General features: G+C 54.1%; 7 non-coding genes and 1 pseudogene across 7 annotated transcripts; all 8 read right to left on the reverse strand.

Moving 5' to 3' along the window:
• Positions 1–13,835: 13,835 nt before the first annotated feature.
• LOC138499057 (U1 spliceosomal RNA) lies at positions 13,836–13,999 on the reverse strand. The gene has a single exon (XR_011279104.1). It is a non-coding gene; the product is annotated as a U1 spliceosomal RNA (small nuclear RNA).
• A 612-nt stretch (positions 14,000–14,611) lies between these two features.
• LOC138498993 (U1 spliceosomal RNA) lies at positions 14,612–14,749 on the reverse strand (annotated as a pseudogene).
• Positions 14,750–16,959: 2,210 nt separating this feature from the next.
• LOC138499058 (U1 spliceosomal RNA) lies at positions 16,960–17,123 on the reverse strand. Its single transcript, XR_011279105.1, has one exon. It is a non-coding gene; the product is annotated as a U1 spliceosomal RNA (small nuclear RNA).
• Positions 17,124–17,735: 612 nt separating this feature from the next.
• LOC138499059 (U1 spliceosomal RNA) lies at positions 17,736–17,899 on the reverse strand. The gene has a single exon (XR_011279106.1). It is a non-coding gene; the product is annotated as a U1 spliceosomal RNA (small nuclear RNA).
• Positions 17,900–18,511: 612 nt separating this feature from the next.
• LOC138499060 (U1 spliceosomal RNA) lies at positions 18,512–18,675 on the reverse strand. Its single transcript, XR_011279107.1, has one exon. It is a non-coding gene; the product is annotated as a U1 spliceosomal RNA (small nuclear RNA).
• A 612-nt stretch (positions 18,676–19,287) lies between these two features.
• On the reverse strand, positions 19,288–19,451 carry LOC138499061 (U1 spliceosomal RNA). Its single transcript, XR_011279108.1, has one exon. It is a non-coding gene; the product is annotated as a U1 spliceosomal RNA (small nuclear RNA).
• A 795-nt stretch (positions 19,452–20,246) lies between these two features.
• On the reverse strand, positions 20,247–20,410 carry LOC138499063 (U1 spliceosomal RNA). The gene has a single exon (XR_011279109.1). It is a non-coding gene; the product is annotated as a U1 spliceosomal RNA (small nuclear RNA).
• A 612-nt stretch (positions 20,411–21,022) lies between these two features.
• LOC138499064 (U1 spliceosomal RNA) lies at positions 21,023–21,186 on the reverse strand. The gene has a single exon (XR_011279110.1). It is a non-coding gene; the product is annotated as a U1 spliceosomal RNA (small nuclear RNA).
• Between the last annotated feature and the right edge of the window lie 462 nt (positions 21,187–21,648).

The raw sequence follows: 21,648 nt of genomic DNA on the forward strand, positions 1-21,648 counted from the left end.
GCACTAGGAGTCCCTGGGAAAGCTGAGCTACGCCAAACACATTGAACGAACCCATGCCCTAGGTGATAAACCCGGTAAACTCCTGGCTTGGCTATACAAGAGGGAGACCCCCAGAACACCCATTTGCCAAGTACTCAAACCAGACGGCTCCTTAGTGCACACCCAGATAGAAATTAACTCTGTGTACTCAGACTTTTACGGCAAACTATACGCCAAACCCCCGCCCATGGCCGACTCCGGCATTGAGGATGTCCTGGACGACATAGACCTTCCCAGGCTCGATCCTCAAATGACGGACATCCTAGACGAGCCTATCACCCCAGATGAGATCAAGGTAATCATTAGATCGCTCCCGGCTGGAAAATCCCCTGGCTCTGACGGCCTCCCCGGGGAATTTTATAAATTGTATGAAGAGACCCTGGCCCCACTGTTGGCGCAAGTGTTTAATGAAGCTTACGAACGTGGTGCCCTCCCTAGATGGATTTAGCCAATACACGGGAATCCAAATTAGCAAGGACAAATCCTGCCTCTACCCTCTAGCTGCACTGTATAAGGAAGACCTAAAATCCCTTCCCTCCCTTGACCTAAAATGGCAAGTGACCTCCTTGGTACCTGGGAATCACTATACACCGGGACCCATACACAGAACATATACTCAACACGGTGAGAGCCAAAGACACTCTTGAAAAATCTATGGAGTTCTGGAGCAAGCTCCCGCTCTCGATGGCCGGTAGGGCAGGTCTCCTCAAAATGGTCGCACTCCCCCGCTTACTATACAATTTTACAAATGTTCCCTACAACATTCCCCCCTCCTTCTTCAGAAACATTAATAAACTATGTAGACGGTTTCTCTGGCAGGGAGGCAGACACAGGGTGGCGCTGGACACACTCCAAAGACCCTACGAGAGAGGGGGAATTAAAGTCCCCAACTTCGAATTGTATTATCTTGCAAGCCAACTAAGGCACGTGATGTGATGGATGGCCGACGAGATCTCCACAGATACCAGGCTCCTCCAACCAGCATTGCTCCTAAGGGATCTACTCTGGGTCCAGAACAGACTCCCACAGCCCTTCCCATACCTAATCAAACTTGGAATAAAGCTCTGGAACAGAGCATGCAGAACAGTGGGGTCAGCTGATCCCTACTCCCCACAAATCCCCATCGCAGCAGTTATGGCCAACCAGCCGTGGGGCTCTCTTGAATCGCGCGCCCAGTGGGAACCCTACGGAGTGGCTACCCTAGGAGACCTAACACGAAACCAAGAGATCATACCCTTCCCCGATCTCACTGAGACCACGGGATTACCTGCTGGTCAATTCTTGCTCCATAGAGCAGTGATACAAGCCATAATGGTTAGATGGCCAGAGGCTACTACCCCAAAGACTGAAAACGAGGTCATAGAAACATTGTTAAATACAGCCGAAGGTGGCCATGAAACCTCGCGACTTTATGAAACCCTACTTCAGGGCACGACAAGCAACGAGCTCAAAAGCAAAGTTAAGTGGGAAACCGAACTAGGCCAGGACTTTGCGGATGAAGAATGGGAGAAAATAACCCACTACCACAAGAAAGTCTCCAGGAATGCCCGTTTGCAGCTCATTCAATTATACATCACCAACAGAGCCTACTTAACACCTGAGGCCATATCTAAATTCAAGGGGGCCGAGGCCCAACTATGCCCCAAATGTAAGGAGGCCAGGGCGGGAATGACGCATATGTTTTGGGGCTGCCCAGAGATACGCAATTTCTGGACACAGGTACAGGAGAGGGTGGCCAACGCAGATATTGAGCTAGAAGTGAATAATCCCGCAGCCTGCATCTTGGGTAGATGCAAACGTAACTACAAAAACAAGCCTCTAAACAAACTCAAAGATCTGATATACATAACTGCGATGAGACGCATAGCCTTGGGATGGAAGAGCCCAAGGGCCCCGATCGAGGCACAGTGGTGGGGGGACCTTACGAAATGGATAACGGCTGAGACTGGCGCATGGGAAACGGCAATCCTCGAACAGATGCTGGACTCCAGTGGGGAACTGCATCGCTGGGTGGCGTTAACAGTGCCACTACTTCATCCTAACAATACGGACGATACCTCGGACGGTTCAGACTGTCCTAGCCATCAACCCGGTCCAATGAGAATGGACGATAATGTTGACTGTGGTCTTGAGTTGGGGGCGGGGGGGACGGGTAATTCTGTTGATTTGCGTTAAATACTACAAGTGATGCCGACTATGTTTGTTACACTGTTAAAACCAATAAAGAAATTAAAAAAAAAAAAGTCTTGCAGAGGCATTTTATCAACAAGGCGATGCTGTAGGTACAGATTGAAATATTGGTATCCCCTCTTAGGAGGCGGGAAGAAAGCCGTATATATATATATATATATATATATATATATATATATATATATATATATATATGTTGTTTGTCCTTGTTGGGGTGTTTGTGCAGTTGGGAAATGTTGTGATAAATTCAGTGAAGGGGCGGGTGTCAGCGATTTTTTTTTTCCCTCTCTTTCCTGTATTGTAGAGGTGACGTCAACAATCAGGTTTGCGTATAGGACATGGGGTGCAGAATTTCTTTGTGTTTGTAAACGACAACCGAGGATTGAAAGAGTTGTTGTGTATTGGGGTGATGTGTGGAAGGTGCATGCGCAGGAGTGGTAGGTGTGCATTTGGCAGCAGAGAATTGCAGAAGGGCGATGCGTGGAGCACTCCCAGGGCAGTGGTGTAAAGCCAGAGTGGCTGTTGGTGGATGTGGCTCGTAGAACTATTTGAATTCTGGTGTTAAGGTGAAACAAAGTGAGTTTGTCTGGTAACAGCGGAAGTGTCGTAAACACCAACTTGGGGTCAAGTATGTATTGAAGTAATGTGTTCTGGTAAAAACTTGGGGGATACGCCCCTACAGCACATGTGCAAGTCCCTTCCATGCTATGAGGACCAGATTTGTAAATAAAGCGTGGAATGGACACAAGGCACATACTGCCTAAGCCATGGCCAAAAAGGAGGGAGCTTCTCCAAATGTGTGCAGCAACCATTACACGCGCATATACATGAGGCTTACAAGGGGAAGAAGCTGAGTAAGTGAATGTCTACATTTGAGCTGTGGAAGATGTTTCAGGATGCTGGGGGGGAGGAGGTGCGGCATCACTGGATGCTGAACGAACAGGAAGTCAGTGGTGAAAAGCCCTCGGCCCCTACTCCTTCCCATCCTCATGAATGCATCGGCACAACAGCGGGGGCTCAGGGACTATATACAGCAAGGGATTTAAGAGCGTCGGCAGGTATACCAATCCCACATTTGCACCTCCAGCATATAGTAAGAGGGAGGGGCAACACAAGACTGGACAAGTGGCTAGGGGAGATCAAAGCGCAGGTGGCGAGGATGAGGGCAAGGAGTGCAGCGAGATTCTGGCACACGTAAAAAAGAACATGGAGACAGGGAGAAAAATGAAGGGACCGGAGCCTATAGTTCCGAATCAGTGGGTAGGCGGACAAATATTTCTTAAACTAGATGGGCAGGTAGCAGGAGAGCAGGGAGGCCCTAACCAAGAAGAGGTAGGTTGCAAGGATGAAGCAAGAGAATGGGCAGCGGTAATGGAAGAAGTGGAGAGACGAGAGAAAGAGGAGGAGGAAGAGCAAAAAAAGGGTACGCAGGAAGAGACAGAAGGAAGAAGCGCGAGGAGCAGGAAGCGCAGAGACAGAACGAGTTTGGGGACATGGCAAGAAGGAGGGCAGAAGAAGAGATGGAAAGACAAGTGCAAATAAAGAAAGATAAGAGGGAGTTGGAAGTGGAGTGGCTCCTTAGAGAGTGACTGCTCACGGAAGAAGAGCAGCGCGCTGTGAGGGAAGTGAAGATGGGATTAGCACATTTCAGTAATGACGAAGAGGGAGAGGTGCAGGGGAGGTGAGAGCAAGATCGGACGGGAGACCTAGCAGGACAGCCATGTGGATAGACAGATACGACATTGCATCCTCCGTGGGGGGGGGAGTGCAGAAGTACAAGTAACATAGAAGAGGGGCAGCAGAAAGGCGCAGTGTTGAGGAGGCTTAGCTTCTAGGAGAACTGTTAGTGCTGATGGGGATACAGTGTCTGATAATTACTTAGTGGGGAGTGAGGACGAGGTGGTAGAGCGGTCCTTCCCTCAATCTCAAGGGAAGAGCCCAAACCGAGACACAGTGTGGGGAGACAAGAAGGGCAGTGATGGACTAAGGGAGGACAAGGGGGAAAGATTGCAGCCTTTTAAGGATATATCGTGCAGTGCGGACAGCGTTACCCCATATACACAAAGGCTTAGAGACCTCCCAGCATGAAGGAGGCGAGAATTGCAAGAGTGTTCACTGCCACTAAAGAGACAGAGAGACAGGGTGGAAAGGAAGGACCCAGACAATGTCCACTGTTAGAGAAGGGAGAGGGGCGACCTTGAACTGGATGATCTCTCAAACAGCCCTTTAAGATGAGTAGCAGTACCCTTGAGATAGACAGGGATGCAGTTTCATACTCATGCATCAAATAATTAAGACAACTCAATAGATTGGCAAAGGGAATCAGTTTAATGACAAATTCATAAAACGGGGAGTACAACGAACATCAGCAACTGCTCGATCATCTCGCTCTCTTCACTTTTAGAAAAAACACAATATTTATAGCAAAAACTCATCATTGCTGACGTACAACCTGCGCACGTACTAACGTCATTCTATGTGGCAATCTTAAAAACCTAACATGCAACGTGATTGGTTATAGGAAGGTAACTTAACATAGGTACTATATCTGTATATGGTAACTGGGAGAGGGGATTGGATAATAAATGTCAAGTGGGGCAAATAAGCCCTCCCTTCAAAATGGTCACTATGAACGTCACTAAAATGATGACGTCGGATTGGCTCTACTCACTATAGGACCCTTATTACATGGTCCACTATGATTGGGTTGGCATCAACCCCACTCATACTTTTCCACCTACGTCTAGCAACACGCATAAAGAACATCCAAGTGCAGAGAAGCTTGTCCGCACCCCAGCTTCCCACCAATTATGCTACAATCAATCATCACCTCAGTGGTCATGTGTCATTTACTGATTTTTAGTTTGGCCTTGTGTCTGTTCTGTACTCTGAGAACTTTCAAGGAGTATGGGCATGGCGGGGATCCATGCGTAGGTGTGAAAGTCTCCTTCTTCCAGCCCGCCTTTGTCACATGACTAGACACCATGAAATCGGATTTTAGCTGTGTCTTTCGTATATTTGATTTAATTCTACCAGCATTCTGACGTCTGTGGCTTATCTTGACCTTTCTGAACAGTATCCTCTGTTCTCTTCTCTACTTAATTGTATCCAATGTCTGCCTATTTCAGTCAGATAAGACCTTGGTTTCTTGGCATGGCCATCCTTAGCTGAGTTTTGCTCTGTCTTGATTCTCGATTTTCATGCTGCGACACACCCCATCTGAGGCCTTTTGTAACCTTTGTTCAATTCTGCTTAGGTGCCTAGTGGACTTACATTCATACATAAAGTGCTTCTTGAGGCGCTTGCCGCAATCTATCAACTATTAAGCATAAGCAAGCTTTACGATTTCTTTGCCTCTTGCAGTTACTTGCATCTGTACACGTTAAAACAAACTGAATATCTTCATCATGTATGTGGCATAGGTTTCTTCATCTTGACATCGATTTCTTCACCTTAGGCTCAAGATGTCACTTATCATGGTATTTCATCTCTTTGTCAGTATTCTCAGGTCATTATGGGGCTGATTCATGGAATAAATGTGCGCCGAAATTTGTGGCGCAGGCTGGCACAAGCGTGAAAAAACTAGCTCACGAGTGCAATTCATGGAAGGCCCTGTGCGTGTTTTTCCCGGGATGTGTGCCAAATTCATACGTGGCTCACACGGATGCACACGTCACTGCGACAACCCGAACGCCATGCGCAACGCGCACAGCAAAAGCGCACAACGTGTAGCGCGCACACCAAAAAGGGGGCGGAACACGCAGAATGGGGAACAATGTGTGAAAATGAGGGCGAAAATGGGGAAGTACCGCTGGGAAACACACACAACGCCCACGCGCGCGCGATTAACACGTATTCATGGAATCGAATAGGGGAAAGCCGCGCATGCCAAAAGACACACACAGGCGTAAACACGTCCGCCGCACGAAGGCAGGCGGAAGCGTCCCCGCGCATTATAAAAGTGTGTGCAAAAAACAAACGAGTATATACAGCTACGATGAATGTCCCATTTCTCGCAGCACTGATCGTGGGACACCGCAGGAGGAGGAGAATAGCCAGGCCCTGCATTTTTTTGACCAGGACCAGCCTTTTTGGGATTTCCTGACGACCAGGTCTATGGCAGGTATAGGAATCCATCTCATACGATCCTAGACCTGGTCACTGAGTGGGAGAATTAACTCACATCACCCACCCTGTGCTCCAAAGCATTGAGCCCCTTGGAGAAGGTATTCAATGTACTGCATTTTCTGGCCACTGGGTCATTACAGCGGACAACTGCCATAGTGGGGGCGTCTCACAGCCCACGCAGTCACGTTGCCTATACCAGGTGTTGGAAATCATCACTCCACGTGCCCCTCAGTCCGCTGGCACATATATATGCCCAGAAAACCCGCAGAAAGGCAGGCTGTGTTCCAGGACTACTACAAGGTGGCACACTTCCCCAAAGTGCTTGGTGCCATAGATTGCACCCATGTGGGCCTACGTCCACCTAGGGCCACTGAAAACATCTACCGCAACCGCAAGCACTGGCATTCCATGAACGTGCAGTTGTATGCGATGCCAAGGGAATCATCATTTCTGTCCATGCCAACTATCCAGGGTCCACCCATGACAGTTTTATATACAGAATGTCTGCCCTGATCTGGGCCCTGGATGCTGGGAAGCATGGCAACACATGGCTCATAGGTTAGTACAAATGCCTGTGCACATGCATGCATGTCACACACAGACAAATAGACAAACCCAACTAATGACAACCATCATCACCTCCCCAGGGGACAGTGCCTACCCTCTGAGCACCACATGATGACGCCAATACGGAACCCCACCACACCCCCCTAGGTAAGATACAACGCAGCCCATATTGTAACCAGGGCCATAGGGGAGCACACATTCACGCCTACGCTCCCTTGACCGCTCTGGCGGCCAGCTACTATATGCACCCCAAGTAGTGTGCAGGATCATTGTGGCACAACGTTGCAACATGGCGGGGCGTACCGGTGGACATGGTGGTGCTCCCACATCCCCAATCACATGCACAGGCACTGCTCATGGGAGGGGAAAGGGTACGTGGCGAGGCAGCCCGGACCCAGCTTGTGGCCACATTTTACACCTAAACTCCCACCCCTGCCGAGTGCACACAGACCTGGCACATACCAGGTGACAATCGATGATGACAAAGAGACAGTCAACTGTCACAACCAAGTTAACACCCGAGAATGTTTGCACAGAAGTGCTACATTATGTGCATCCCTAGCTACTTAAACATAACTAAAAGGAACACATGCAAAACAGGCCATGTAATCACTGGTATGTCACCCAAACCTTCCCGTCACCCATGGCCCCCATGGCATGCAACAGCTGAACAGCCAACCAAATGAACAACACATGACACAATTGTCATTAAGTGCAACGTGCGAAATGTAAACAGGCATGAGAAATTCACACCTGACATGGGAACTGATGAACTCACTTGGCAAAAATCTACCACACATACAAAGGGGGTCATTATGAGTATGGCGGTAAGCCATAGACGGTGCTGGTATGTCACTGGCACCGTCCATACCGTACCGCCATATTACGAGTAACCCTGGCGGGTGGCAGGCTGTGTGGTGGTCGCCACAGCTGCACCTGCAGCTACCACTACCGGTGGGCCCGTGTCAGCACATGTTACTTACTGTCGGGTCGCAAGGGTGCCAGGGTCGGATGCAACAGCAGCATCACCTAGAGTCGCAGGGGGTGGTGGCATGGCTGCACCAGCATGTGGCTGGACATCCTGCCCCTGTGGTGCACCCCTGCCTCTTTCTGCTCTACGGCCACCCTGGCCACCCTGGACTCCACGTACTCCCTGGCCACCTGCCCAACCACTCCCAACACTGGCAGGACACCCAGCTGAGCCCCCCATAACCTTTGGTGCCCTCCCAACCATGGCACGGATGTACTAATGCCAATAGGAGGTGCACTGAACAATTGTCCTGGGCAATTGGGGTGAAGGGGGCAGGGTACGTGATGGTAGACGCACCCATGTGCCCCTGCAAGGTTGCCTGTGGACCCTGGGGATAAATGGTGTTCATGCAACGCTCAGGCACCCCAAAAATACACAAAAAACGTATATGCAACCCCTGTAGCCCACGTGCATGTAAAAGAACCTCACGCGGTACACTCTGGCACCCAGGAACACAAAAAAGCATACGTGATTAACATGCGGGCTACTATGACATCAATAAATGTGGTACGCGACAAACAGGGGCACACGCAGTGGGAGAAATAGCATGCAATAGCGTGTGCGACTCACCGTCTGCGTGGAAAAGAGATACGCACAGGCACTGTAACCGCTGTGTAGTAATCGCGCGTGAACCCCAAAGTAGGAAAAACACACATCGATCTCCACTGAAAGCACGTACAGTGCACTGCAGACCCGCGCGGACCATTAACACGTGCAGAAGGAAACGCCTGCGTGCATTACGTCGCTTATGCGCTAAGGCCATTTCCCCGAATTAAACGCTGATGTGCTGTTTTTTCACGTGCCAAATCACTCCGTATCAAGCTGGCCACACGACAACACATGGAAGACCACGCTCCTGCCCAGAAGGCCATTGTCCTTGTTAGGGAGAATTCTTATTCTATGGCTAATTTCCCTTACCTAGTGAGTCCCCCAGCAGCGTTGCTGGATTTCTGGAGTTTATTTTTTCCACTTGGTAAGAGTGTGAGCTTTTCCCCCACTCTTACCTGTGTTTTGCCATGTGTATTTCATCTGTTTTTGTGATTGTGGACTCTGGAGTACACCACTTCAGTAGCCCCATTCTTTTGTGTGTTACACAGCACCTTCAGTGCAGTAACACAGGGTTGTCTTTTAGACTTCCCACCAACTCCATTTCTGGGGCTGACTACTGTCCCCTAGAAAAGGATAAAGTTGCCATTATCTTTACATAGACATTTAACCACATATCCAGTACACCCCATCTTACATGGAGTATTGGAAAGGGTTAATTCTTAGCCTTTTTTATCTGTACTTCTTGGAGCATTGTTTCGCTCCCTTAACATTAAGACTTGGCTGGTGGCAGTGGTATGTACCCTAATTTTCCTACCGCGATTATATTACATAACGTGGTATTGTTTTAGGCTATATTAGTAGCCTCGAACTTTAACCCGCTAGCCCAAATACTTTTTATTTCGGCTCTGGTTGGGTTTAATCGCCATTTATTTTTGTTAACATCCTTCTTGGGTCTTTCTTTGCGCGGCAAACCAGGTGTGCCTCCTTTGTTCGCCGACTTTTGGCGGGCTTCTGACCAGAAGCCCTCCTTTGGCGTCTGGGTGTCTAGGTGGGCTGAATGTGAGGGAGGGGTGTAGTCACCCCCTGCACAGGGTCTCCTTGTAGACCCAAGTCACACTTTGTGTTGATTGGCTGAGGTGGTTGTCCGGGCTGGACAACCCCCCTGCTGAGTGGTTGACAGCCAGGCGGTGTGAATGGGGGATTTTGGCATAAAAGGCAGGACTCTTGGGCTAGAAGTCAGAGTCGCCACTGGAACTGCAAGGAACCGAAGAGAAGCGGAGAAGAAGTCGACTGCTGCAACTACCCCGTCCTGGTGAAACCCTGCTGCAGTCCTGAGCTATCTACCCTTCGACGACCAGTCCAGTCCAGAGTCTTCTTCCCTTGAGCTTGGTGGGGATAACCAACTCATCTTCTAGAGCCAGAGGATACTCTTCGTGGTCGAAATCACTGCTGTGTTGTAGTGGTCTGGATAGCCATCAGAAGAGCCCTCTCCTGATTTAAAGGAGCGCACCTTTTATTTATCGTTGTCTTTCTCGCTGCTGCTGGCCTCATCCCTGGGTAGTGCAGATCGCTCCAGACGTCGTCCTTCTTGTCCCCACGACTGAAGCCGCAGGAACCGTGAGTCTGCAGGAACTACCAGGAACAACTGCCTTGGCACCAGCTTTTCACCAACAGAATAAGGTACTGTGCACATTTGGTCGGTCTCTCCGCCTGACCAGCCGGAATCGGGGTGAACCCTTTTCCTCCATGAAGATTTGTTCTTTCTTCCCTCCCTCTTATAACTTTTGCTTCCATTTGACAATCTTTACGAACTCTTGGCATCTCGAGTCTCGAACTGTTCAACGTGTGATCCTCGGCAACTGAGAATCTGCTCCATTGACACTGGCGCAGGCCTATTGACTTTAATCTGTATCTTTAAACCAGTCCTCGAGTCCCCTTGCCTTGAAACAGTATTGCCTATGATTTTGATTCACGTTTCCCTTGTTTGAAATTCCTAAGTACAAAGTGTGTTTTAACTTCGTGAGCATTTCTATCCGCGGGTACGCGTTAGTATCGCAACACCGGTCTGTCAAATCCTAATGTACTTACATTGAATTTACTGGAACAAGTGGAATTGGTTGTGTGTAGTGTATTTTACGTATGGTTTCAAATTTATAGAAGTGAAGTGTTTTACAACAGATGGTTTAAAATAAATGTGCTTGTATTTTATACCTGAAACCTTGAGTCAATGTTTGCTTGAGTCACAGTAATTGTGGTCCTTTGTGTAATCTCTACTACTGCTCATTTACTCTTGAGATAAATCTGGCTGCTCCGCTACTGCTACCACTTTAACAGTGTAGTACAGGCTTGTACCAAAGGTGAACTTGTATTACCACTTGTAGTCTTAATTGTGTGTAGTGGTCCCTAAGGGCACTGCACGGGATTCTGCCCAACAGTCCTGCCCCCCAGAATCCCGGGGAGCCGCCTACAAGCCATCTGCTGCTGCCTGCCTGCTTGCTGCCACCATGCCCTGCCATTTGGTGCCTGCACATCAGCCATCTGCAGGGGTCCAGTTGCTGTGACCACCCCTGCTGGAACAGAAGAATCCCAACTGGTGTTCCATCACTCCACAGCCCAGCCCCAGGACCCAGTTGCCTGCCTCAGGGGTTGCCATGTCCGACAAAACACCTTCCAGCACCAGTGGCAACCCCCCCGCAGCGGGCTACCAGCTTCAGTGAAAAGGAAGTTGGTATCCTGGTGGAGCAAGTTCTGAGGCATTATGATGCCCTCTTTACACCATCTTGCACCGACAAGAAAGGACGGAAGAGGATCTGGAAGGGCATAGTGGGTGTGATCAATGCGGGAGAGGGCACCCCGCGACATCAAACACGTCCAGAAGCGCTGGGAGGACTACAAGTCCAGGACCCTCAAGAAGGCCTGGTGCGTCTTGTAAGCAGCGGATGCAGTGGGGCGCCGGATCCAGCTTACCACCCAGCAGATGAGGGTCCTGGAGCGCATTGGCCCAGTGCTTCATCACCAGATCCTCGGGATGCAGGCCCGTCTTGAGTTGAGCAGTAAGTGCCCATGCATTCCCGTTTAAAACAGTGCATGTTGCAGTGTGGTGGTAGTTAGCTACATGGCTGTATGTGTGACATGGGTCATGTATGGATGTGTGTGTGCAGGGACATGATGGTGCTGCATGTGAGTCCACATGGATGGTGTATGTGTTAAAATGCATCATGCGGAGCAGCATGCGGAATGCACACATGTATGCATGCCTGTGTCTGTACTTGGACATGTTTGGGGTGTGAGAGATGGGTGCTGCTGTCATGGACATGCATGGTGTACATGTCCGTGTGTCTGAGTAGTGTGTGTGACTGGTGAACGCCATGGATGCATGACACATGTCCGTGATGATGTGTTGATTCACTGATATAGCCTAGTCATCCTTGTATCCACTGTGTCTGGGGGTATATGGGGCCAGATGCATGACCCTCCGGTTATGTGTGTGCATGTGATCAGCATGTCCCATGATGCATGTGAGTTTCATGCCACCATTGGATGTTTCTACAGTGCCTGGACATGGATACAAATGTTTGTTGCATGTGCCATGCCTGTTCCTGCATGTGTGTTGCCTGCACTGACCCATGTGTTGTGGAGGGACATGATGGAAGTGACGTTTGAATGTGCCACTCATGTGCTATAGCTTTCTGTCTAGGGGACTATTGTACAGTACCCTGATGCTTGTGTTCAATGTCTCCCATTACACAGCGGCGAGTGAAGAAGAGGGCGGCGACCGCGCAGTGGAGGAAAGCGGCAGGGATGCCTCCACCGGCCGGCGACGCAAGGCCCAATCACCCTCCCAGGAAATTCCATCATCCGGGAGCGAGGGGACTGGTGCCGCGTCCACCACTACGGCTGCAGCGGAAGGGGTGGGTGAGCCCCCACAGGGGCTTGCGACGGCGGGAGACGGTGCGGAGCCATCCAGGTTGGTGGTGTGTACGGAGGAGGAGGCTGCTTCAGAGCCGCACATGGGGCCTGTTGGGGGCGGTACCACTGGTGCAAGTGGTGCAGTCAAGGGGCAGGGGCAGGAGGCTGCACAGGTCGGCACGGAGGGGCCTGTGCATGTCACTGTCCCTGAAACACTGACTGCATCACCATACACCAGCAGGGATGCCCCGTCTCAGGCCCGTCTGCAGGTAGAAGGGAGGTCCACGTCATCTGACAATCCTAATCCTGCGGAAGTGGGGAGCCGTGACAGGATTGAGTCTGTCCTGATTGGTGTTGTGTTGCGCACACGTGACATTCGTGATGACGTGTTTGCTTCCTGGGGGGGACCACGCATGTCATCAAGAAGACATGTGTGGCAACGTGGCCCAGTTGGGAGGGATCATGGTCGGGGGTTTCTTCCATGTGTCAGCAAGTCTTGTGGCCCTCTTCTCCTCCGTGCACACTATACGCCAGTCGTTCTCCGTGCCGTCTTCCGGCCCAGATGCCACTAGGGCCCCCTGTGGACCTGCCCCAACCAACACAGCCAGCCTGGTGGAGATCCCATCCCTGCCATAGTCGGGATTCGGAGGTCCAGCAGGGGTGGCCACCCCACCAACTGGACCCCAGCAGATGGAGGATGTGCCGGCATCATTGGGCAGAGCACGTGCACGACAGTGCCAGGGGATTCCATCGACCTGGACACCGTCGTGGTGGCAGAGGCAGTTGCATCGGAGGCAGCAGCAGGCTCAGCGTGGGAGGCATCATGCGTCGGGGCCTGCTGGCAGGAGCCCGTCACTGGGGGTGGGGTGGGAGGACATGTGTTGGGGCTACAAAGTGCATGGTGCCATGTGGGCTGCCTGCGGGGCATGGTCAGGGGTGATGGGCTGCCTGCGGGGCATGGTCTGGGTGAGGGGCTGCCTGCGGGGCATGCCCAGGGGTGTAGGGTGGTTCCCTGTGGTGTGGGCTGCCTGTGGGCATGGTCTGGGGTGATGGGCTGCCTGCGGGGCATGGTCTGGGGTGATGGGCAGGCAGCTGGTAGCCAGCCCCCCCCCCCAATCCCCAGGAGCTGGATGGGACTTCTTAAGGTTGGAGGGCCTGGCCGTGATAACAGAGCCCGGGCGGGGCGGGGCAGGGCGGCTTCAAGAACTACTGGGGCCCCTGATATCATGGGGCGCACAAGTCTGGGGTTAGGCGCCTGTGCACTTGACCCCTCCAGTGAATGCTGGCCCTCTGGACTGCAGCAACATTCAGAGGCTACCTACTCACACACGTGACTTAAGAAACTCTGCTGCAAGACCAGGGGCTCCGTGTGTAAACAAGCTGACTCTGCACACTAAACTTTTTCTTTCTTTGACCAATAAATCAGGGGATAGCGCGAACGCAGTCCCCCACTACCAGAAATAATGCAGTCGAGTATCCCGCATTTGGGGACATCGCAGGGGTCAGCAAATCCGATGTGCAATGGATGAGCCTCACCCTGGGAGATCTGCCTTGTTGATCACAGATGCTCCCCTGCCAGGTAAGTATGAGTTGCGAACAAGAGGGCAGGGGTTGGGCCTGTTCTGGAATCCCCGCTAAGCGAGGGTGAGAAGGCAGGCCCTGACCCAGCCCCAGCCCTCCCGGAAGCCCCGAGCGCCTGCAGAGCTGCCTGTCCCACGTTCAGGGGGAAGCTCCGGCAGGCAGAGCTCAGCAGAAGAGGCACATTGCAGCACAGGTCCTTTCTCCCATCAGGCCCTGCTCCGCCCGAGATTTGCATACATTCCGGCCTGGCCCCCAGCCTGCAGGCCCAGTCGGATAGCGAGCAGGCCTGGTGCAGTGCGCCCACTGGCCTGTCGGCCCCCAGGGCCCATGGCCCTCCTGAGCCGACAGGCCACCCCGCTTAACAAGAGCGTCTTGGGTGGGGTGCTCCCCAGCAGGACACGGCAACGCCGTGAAGGCAACGCCCGATCGTGCCCGATCGGTGCTAGGCGCCTGTGCACTTGACCCCTCCAGTGAATGCTGGCCCTCTGGACTGCAGCAACATTCAGAGGCTACCTACTCACACACGTGACTTAAGAAACTCTGCTGCAAGACCAGGGGCTCCGTGTGTAAACAAGCTGACTCTGCACACTAAACTTTTTCTTTCTTTGACCAATAAATCAGGGGATAGCGCGAACGCAGTCCCCCACTACCAGAAATAATGCAGTCGAGTATCCCGCATTTGGGGACATCGCAGGGGTCAGCAAATCCGATGTGCAATGGATGAGCCTCACCCTGGGAGATCTGCCTTGTTTTTTTTTTTTTTGTTTTTTTTTTGTAAAAATATCTTTATTAAGTGCTTAAAGATGATACAAGGGTAATAAATTCAATTCAATAAGAAGACTTTTGTGGCAATTACATTCCCCCCTCAAAGCAGAAGGGGTGGTTTCAATTTTACTTTGGGCATTTGGGTGGGTACATATATATTTTCTGTTCAGAGTCTGTGGTTTGCAAAGTGTTCGTGTTTTGCCTGAGTAGGCTAAGAGTTCCCTTTTTCTTTATTTTATTTTTGGATGATTGCCTGGGCTGGGGGTTTTACTCAGGGCCCCCATCTTCCAGGCTGTCCTTGATTTCGTAGTCTCTTAGCAGGCCGTGGACCATCCTGCGGCAGGCTTCGGTTGTCAGCAGCTCATCATTGAGGACCAGGCGTTTCCTTGCGTAGAGGAGAATGTCCTTCATGCAGCAGAGGGTCCTCCAGCAGTTCTGGATTGCCTCTACTGTGTGGGTCTGTGCAAAGAGTCCATACAGCACAGACTGGTGTATAATGTCTTGGGGCGGGATGTGAGCACTCAACTCAGTGTTCAGGGCCCTGCGCAGTTTCCTTGCAAAGGGGCATGCCCAGAAGAGGTGGTACGCTGTTTCCTCTGCCGGGCACCCCCTTGGGCAGCTCCTGTGTGGGCAGAGGCCCCGTCTGTTCATGAATGCTCGCACAGATAGTGCCCCCCTCACCGTCAGCCAGGCGATGTCCTTGTGAATATTCAGGAGTTTGTTTGATGCCACATTTTCCCACACCTGGGTAACTGTGGCCGCTGGCAGGTCCTCAATGGGATCTGTGGTGTCTTGGGCCCTGATCAGGTTGTGGATTGTCCTTGGGTTCCACAATGCAGGCACCACCCCCTGAAGGCCAAAATCTGCGATGAACTTTTCCATCTCCCTGTAGTACCAAGGGAGCGTCCAGTTGTACGGGGCCCTGTTTTCCCACTTGTCCCAGCCTAGCCTCCTCCATGTTGGTGTGAGGAAGAAGCGGAAAAGGAGGTAGGCTGAGTGGGTCTTGTTGGCGTTGCCCAGGGAAATCCTGACGCAGGTGCAGGCGAAGCAGGCCCGCAGTCTTGTAGGGAGGTCCGGGATTCCTTTCCCTCCTTTGCGCGGTTCCTTGTACATGGATGATCTCTTAACTCTGTCCATCTTTGAGCCCCAGACAAAGTGGAAGACCATGGCGTTGATGGCCCGCGCCTCTCTGGCTTGGAGGGGCCACGCTTGGGCCACATACTGCAGGACAGGCAGCGCATCATTTCTCAGCACCAGAGCCTTCCCTTCCATGCTCAGTTTGCGGAGACTCCAGAGACCCAGTTTCTGTTTGACCTTGGCCAGGCGTTCCTTCCAGCTTTTCAGCGCTGCCCCCTGGGAGATCTGCCTTGTTGATCACAGATGCTCCCCTGCCAGGTAAGTATGAGTTGCGAGCAAGAGGGCAGGGGTTGGGCCTGTTCTGGAATCCCCGCTAAGCGAGGGTGAGAAGGCAGGCCCTGACCCAGCCCCAGCCCTCCCGGAAGCCCCGAGCGCCTGCAGAGCTGCCTGTCCCACGTTCAGGGGGAAGCTCCGGCAGGCAGAGCTCAGCAGAAGAGGCACATTGCAGCACAGGTCCTTTCTCCCATCAGGCCCTGCTCCGCCCGAGATTTGCATACATTCCGGCCTGGCCCCCAGCCTGCAGGCCCAGTCGGATAGCGAGCAGGCCTGGTGCAGTGCGCCCACTGGCCTGTCGGCCCCCAGGGCCCATGGCCCTCCTGAGCCGACAGGCCACCCCGCTTAACAAGAGCGTCTTGGGTGGGGTGCTCCCCAGCAGGACACGGCAACGCCGTGAAGGCAACGCCCGATCGTGCCCGATTGGTGCTCGGACGGGGCCGGCGGCAGCTGGTAGCCAGTGAACCCCCCCCCCCCCCCCCAATCCCCAGGAGCTGGATGGGACTTCTTAAGGTTGGAGGGCCTGGCCGTGATAACAGAGCCCGGGCGGGGCGGGGCAGGGCGGCTTCAAGAACTACTGGGGCCCCTGATATCATGGGGCGCACAAGTCTGGGGTTAGGCGCCTGTGCACTTGACCCCTCCAGTGAATGCTGGCCCTCTGGACTGCAGCAACATTCAGAGGCTACCTACTCACACACGTGACTTAAGAAACTCTGCTGCAAGACCAGGGGCTCCGTGTGTAAACAAGCTGACTCTGCACACTAAACTTTTTCTTTCTTTGACCAATAAATCAGGGGATAGCGCGAACGCAGTCCCCCACTACCAGAAATAATGCAGTCGAGTATCCCGCATTTGGGGACATCGCAGGGGTCAGCAAATCCGATGTGCAATGGATGAGCCTCACCCTGGGAGATCTGCCTTGTTGATCACAGATGCTCCCCTGCCAGGTAAGTATGAGTTGCGAGCAAGAGGGCAGGGGTTGGGCCTGTTCTGGAATCCCCGCTAAGCGAGGGTGAGAAGGCAGGCCCTGACCCAGCCCTAGCCCTCCCGGAAGCCCCGAGCGCCTGCAGAGCTGCCTGTCCCACGTTCAGGGGGAAGCTCCGGCAGGCAGAGCTCAGCAGAAGAGGCACATTGCAGCACAGGTCCTTTCTCCCATCAGGCCCTGCTCCGCACGAGATTTGCATAAATTCCGGCCTGGCCGCCAGCCTGCAGGCCCAGTCGGATAGCGAGCAGGCCTGGTGCAGTGCGCCCACTGGCCTGTCGGCCCCCAGGGCCCATGGCCCTCCTGAGCCGACAGGCCACCCCGCTTAACAAGAGCGTCTTGGGTGGGGTGCTCCCCAGCAGGACACGGCAACGCCGTGAAGGCAACGCCCGATCGTGCCCGATCGGTGCTAGGCGCCTGTGCACTTGACCCCTCCAGTGAATGCTGGCCCTCTGGACTGCAGCAACATTCAGAGGCTACCTACTCACACACGTGACTTAAGAAACTCTGCTGCAAGACCAGGGGCTCCGTGTGTAAACAAGCTGACGCTGCACACTAAACTTTTTCTTTCTTTGACCAATAAATCAGGGGATAGCGCGAACGCAGTCCCCCACTACCAGAAATAATGCAGTCGAGTATCCCGCATTTGGGGACATCGCAGGGGTCAGCAAATCCGATGTGCAATGGATGAGCCTCACCCTGGGAGATCTGCCTTGTTGATCACAGATGCTCCCCTGCCAGGTAAGTATGAGTTGCGAGCAAGAGGGCAGGGGTTGGGCCTGTTCTGGAATCCCCGCTAAGCGAGGGTGAGAAGGCAGGCCCTGACCCAGCCCCAGCCCTCCCGGAAGCCCCGAGCGCCTGCAGAGCTGCCTGTCCCACGTTCAGGGGGAAGCTCCGGCAGGCAGAGCTCAGCAGAAGAGGCACATTGCAGCACAGGTCCTTTCTCCCATCAGGCCCTGCTCCGCCCGAGATTTGCATACATTCCGGCCTGGCCCCCAGCCTGCAGGCCCAGTCGGATAGCGAGCAGGCCTGGTGCAGTGCGCCCACTGGCCTGTCGGCCCCCAGGGCCCATGGCCCTCCTGAGCCGACAGGCCACCCCGCTTAACAAGAGCGTCTTGGGTGGGGTGCTCCCCAGCAGGACACGGCAACGCCGTGAAGGCAACGCCCGATCGTGCCCGATCGGTGCTAGGCGCCTGTGCACTTGACCCCTCCAGTGAATGCTGGCCCTCTGGACTGCAGCAACATTCAGAGGCTACCTACTCACACACGTGACTTAAGAAACTCTGCTGCAAGACCAGGGGCTCCGTGTGTAAACAAGCTGACTCTGCACACTAAACTTTTTCTTTCTTTGACCAATAAATCAGGGGATAGCGCGAACGCAGTCCCCCACTACCAGAAATAATGCAGTCGAGTATCCCGCATTTGGGGACATCGCAGGGGTCAGCAAATCCGATGTGCAATGGATGAGCCTCACCCTGGGAGATCTGCCTTGTTGATCACAGATGCTCCCCTGCCAGGTAAGTATGAGTTGCGAGCAAGAGGGCAGGGGTTGGGCCTGTTCTGGAATCCCCGCTAAGCGAGGGTGAGAAGGCAGGCCCTGACCCAGCCCCAGCCCTCCCGGAAGCCCCGAGCGCCTGCAGAGCTGCCTGTCCCACGTTCAGGGGGAAGCTCCGGCAGGCAGAGCTCAGCAGAAGAGGCACATTGCAGCACAGGTCCTTTCTCCCATCAGGCCCTGCTCCGCCCGAGATTTGCATACATTCCGGCCTGGCCCCCAGCCTGCAGGCCCAGTCGGATAGCGAGCAGGCCTGGTGCAGTGCGCCCACTGGCCTGTCGGCCCCCAGGGCCCATGGCCCTCCTGAGCCGACAGGCCACCCCGCTTAACAAGAGCGTCTTGGGTGGGGTGCTCCCCAGCAGGACACGGCAACGCCGTGAAGGCAACGCCCGATCGTGCCCGATCGGTGCTAGGCGCCTGTGCACTTGACCCCTCCAGTGAATGCTGGCCCTCTGGACTGCAGCAACATTCAGAGGCTACCTACTCACACACGTGACTTAAGAAACTCTGCTGCAAGACCAGGGGCTCCGTGTGTAAACAAGCTGACTCTGCACACTAAACTTTTTCTTTCTTTGACCAATAAATCAGGGGATAGCGCGAACGCAGTCCCCCACTACCAGAAATAATGCAGTCGAGTATCCCGCATTTGGGGACATCGCAGGGGTCAGCAAATCCGATGTGCAATGGATGAGCCTCACCCTGGGAGATCTGCCTTGTTGATCACAGATGCTCCCCTGCCAGGTAAGTATGAGTTGCGAGCAAGAGGGCAGGGGTTGGGCCTGTTCTGGAATCCCCGCTAAGCGAGGGTGAGAAGGCAGGCCCTGACCCAGCCCCAGCCCTCCCGGAAGCCCCGAGCGCCTGCAGAGCTGCCTGTCCCACGTTCAGGGGGAAGCTCCGGCAGGCAGAGCTCAGCAGAAGAGGCACATTGCAGCACAGGTCCTTTCTCCCATCAGGCCCTGCTCCGCCCGAGATTTGCATACATTCCGGCCTGGCCCCCAGCCTGCAGGCCCAGTCGGATAGCGAGCAGGCCTGGTGCAGTGCGCCCACTGGCCTGTCGGCCCCCAGGGCCCATGGCCCTCCTGAGCCGACAGGCCACCCCGCTTAACAAGAGCGTCTTGGGTGGGGTGCTCCCCAGCAGGACACGGCAACGCCGTGAAGGCAACGCCCGATCGTGCCCGATTGGTGCTCGGACGGGGCCGGCGGCAGCTGGTAGCCAGTGAACCCCCCCCCCCCCCAATCCCCAGGAGCTGGATGGGACTTCTTAAGGTTGGAGGGCCTGGCCGTGATAACAGAGCCCGGGCGGGGCGGGGCAGGGCGGCTTCAAGAACTACTGGGGCCCCTGATATCATGGGGCGCACAAGTCTGGGGTTAGGCGCCTGTGCACTTGACCCCTCCAGTGAATGCTGGCCCTCTGGACTGCAGCAACATTCAGAGGCTACCTACTCACACACGTGACTTAAGAAACTCTGCTGCAAGACCAGGGGCTCCGTGTGTAAACAAGCTGACTCTGCACACTAAACTTTTTCTTTCTTTGACCAATAAATCAGGGGATAGCGCGAACGCAGTCCCCCACTACCAGAAATAATGCAGTCGAGTATCCCGCATTTGGGGACATCGCAGGGGTCAGCAAATCCGATGTGCAATGGATGAGCCTCACCCTGGGAGATCTGCCTTGTTGATCACAGATGCTCCCCTGCCAGGTAAGTATGAGTTGCGAGCAAGAGGGCAGGGGTTGGGCCTGTTCTGGAATCCCCGCTAAGCGAGGGTGAGAAGGCAGGCCCTGACCCAGCCCTAGCCCTCCCGGAAGCCCCGAGCGCCTGCAGAGCTGCCTGTCCCACGTTCAGGGGGAAGCTCCGGCAGGCAGAGCTCAGCAGAAGAGGCACATTGCAGCACAGGTCCTTTCTCCCATCAGGCCCTGCTCCGCACGAGATTTGCATAAATTCCGGCCTGGCCGCCAGCCTGCAGGCCCAGTCGGATAGCGAGCAGGCCTGGTGCAGTGCGCCCACTGGCCTGTCGGCCCCCAGGGCCCATGGCCCTCCTGAGCCGACAGGCCACCCCGCTTAACAAGAGCGTCTTGGGTGGGGTGCTCCCCAGCAGGACACGGCAACGCCGTGAAGGCAACGCCCGATCGTGCCCGATCGGTGCTAGGCGCCTGTGCACTTGACCCCTCCAGTGAATGCTGGCCCTCTGGACTGCAGCAACATTCAGAGGCTACCTACTCACACACGTGATTTAAGAAACTCTGCTGCAAGACCAGGGGCTCCGTGTGTAAACAAGCTGACTCTGCACACTAAACTTTTTCTTTCTTTGACCAATAAATCAGGGGATAGCGCGAACGCAGTCCCCCACTACCAGAAATAATGCAGTCGAGTATCCCGCATTTGGGGACATCGCAGGGGTCAGCAAATCCGATGTGCAATGGATGAGCCTCACCCTGGGAGATCTGCCTTGTTGATCACAGATGCTCCCCTGCCAGGTAAGTATGAGTTGCGAGCAAGAGGGCAGGGGTTGGGCCTGTTCTGGAATCCCCGCTAAGCGAGGGTGAGAAGGCAGGCCCTGACCCAGCCCCAGCCCTCCCGGAAGCCCCGAGCGCCTGCAGAGCTGCCTGTCCCACGTTCAGGGGGAAGCTCCGGCAGGCAGAGCTCAGCAGAAGAGGCACATTGCAGCACAGGTCCTTTCTCCCATCAGGCCCTGCTCCGCCCGAGATTTGCATACATTCCGGCCTGGCCCCCAGCCTGCAGGCCCAGTCGGATAGCGAGCAGGCCTGGTGCAGTGCGCCCACTGGCCTGTCGGCCCCCAGGGCCCATGGCCCTCCTGAGCCGACAGGCCACCCCGCTTAACAAGAGCGTCTTGGGTGGGGTGCTCCCCAGCAGGACACGGCAACGCCGTGAAGGCAACGCCCGATCGTGCCCGATCGGTGCTAGGCGCCTGTGCACTTGACCCCTC

The sequence above is a fragment of the Ambystoma mexicanum genome, chromosome 5q (genome assembly GCF_040938575.1).
Source record: "Ambystoma mexicanum isolate Mex_15411 chromosome 5q, UKY_AmexF1_1, whole genome shotgun sequence".
NCBI classification, from domain to species: domain Eukaryota; kingdom Metazoa; phylum Chordata; class Amphibia; order Caudata; family Ambystomatidae; genus Ambystoma; species Ambystoma mexicanum.